The following is a 1,935-nucleotide window of genomic DNA, read 5'->3' on the forward strand; positions in this document are numbered from 1 at the left end:
CTGAAAAAGATGGAGTCCTTGTTTATGGACTAGAAGAATTAACCGTGAAAATGGCAACTCCCCAAACCGGCCCACAGATTCAACACAATCCCCCACAGACCTAAACGCAAGAGCTGAGACTATAAAAATCTTAGAAGAAAATGTAGGAGTACGTCTTCCTGACCTTGGATTAGGCAATGATTTCTCAGATATGACACCAAAAATATGAACAATAACAACAAAAAATAGATGCATCAGTCACTGTGAAAATGTAAAATATTTGTGATTCAAAGGACACCATCAAGAAAGTGAAAAGACAACCCGCAAAGTAGGGAAAAAAATATTTGCAAATCATATATCTGATAAGGATCTAGTTACTCAGAATACATAAGGAATTCTGCCACCTCAACAATAAACAAGTAATCCAATTTAAAAAGACAAAAGACTTGCATAGACATTTCTTCAAAGAAGATCTATGAATGGCCAGTAAACTCACGAAAAGACACTCGGAATCATTAGTAATTAGGGAAAATACAAGACAAAAACCACAGTCACAAACCACTTCACATCCACTGGAATGACCATGAGAAAAAAGACAGACAAAAATATCTTGTGTTGGTGAGGATGTGGAGAAATGAGCAGTTGCCAGGGGCTGGGAGGAGGGAAGAATGAGGGCTGACTGCTAATGGATATGGGGGTTCTTCGCGGGGGACAAAATGTTCCGGCTTTAAACGTGGTTGCACAACTTTGTGAGCACGCTAAGAATCCACTCAACTGCGCACTTAAACAGGGTAAATTTTATGGTATGTGAATGCTAGCTCAAGAAAGCAGTTATAAACATAAAAGACAGAAGGGGGGAGCACCTGAGTGGCTCAGTCGGTTAAGCGTCCTGCTCTTGATTTTGGCTCAAGCCTTAATCTCTCGGTTCGTGAGGTCGAGTCCCATGTCGGGCTCTGTGCTGTCAGCTGCTTGGGATGTTGTCCCTCTCTCTCTGTGCCCCTCCCCTGTGTGCGTGCGTGTGTGTGTGTGTGTGTGTGCACACCTGCTCATGTGCTCGCTCTCTCTCTCTCTCTCTCTCTCAAAATAAATAAACTTTAAAAAAAAAAAAAAAGAAGACAGCAAAGGGAAAATGATGAACTAAAGCCTTATCTTTCCAGTTAGGAGTCAAAAGGTAAGAGCCCCAAATTGATAAATCAAACAGTAGAGGTGTGACCCTAGCACAGCACAGGAAGCTCTGGAAGAATTAAAACAAGGAATGTAAAGTCACTTTTGGGAGAGGGCTGGGAAGTGTTGGAGAAGAAAGCTGCTTTGCCACATTATCTCTTTTCTACTTATTTGTTGCTGTGTGCATGTGCGTGTGTGTGTGTGATTTTGACACAACAGAAAAAAATCTTAAAAATGCAAGCATTTTTTTTCAAAGCTCTTGGAGATCGAGGCCAGGGAAAGGGAAGCTTTGCAAGGTACTCATGGGACACGGAGGTGGAGCTTCTGGACCAAGCTTCTTCCAGGAACCGTCCTCGTGCTGAAATCTTGTCTCTGCTGCACACCTGCTGTTGCTCCTTGCGGCCTCCCGCTGCGGCCAGATGACCCTGTCTGGGCTCCAGCAAGGGTAATGACTGATACACACTTTTCCCAACCAGCTGAGAGATCAGAGAGTGACACCATCAAAGAAGGAACAGTGAAAAGAATTAACTGTAAAATTAATTAAATGTCATGCATCAGAATCGCAGCCAGATTGGAACAAGAACGTGGCTGTGGCTCAAGCAGCTAGCGCTCCACTTTTGCGTATCTCTTGAACAGCCCCCAAGTGTGCCAGCAAATTGGGGGTTCACACTGTCACCGGTGGTCTCTATGGCTTTCATTCCAAGTCACTCTTCTTCTGGGTCAAACCTGTTGTTCAGCTACCACACAGCTCAGAGAGTTCTCCATTTGATCCCACACTCTGGGGCGGGAAAA

Source organism: Panthera pardus, unplaced genomic scaffold (genome assembly GCF_024362965.1).
Source record: "Panthera pardus isolate Hobbes unplaced genomic scaffold, ASM2436296v1 HiC_scaffold_11, whole genome shotgun sequence".
NCBI classification, from domain to species: Eukaryota; Metazoa; Chordata; class Mammalia; order Carnivora; family Felidae; genus Panthera; species Panthera pardus.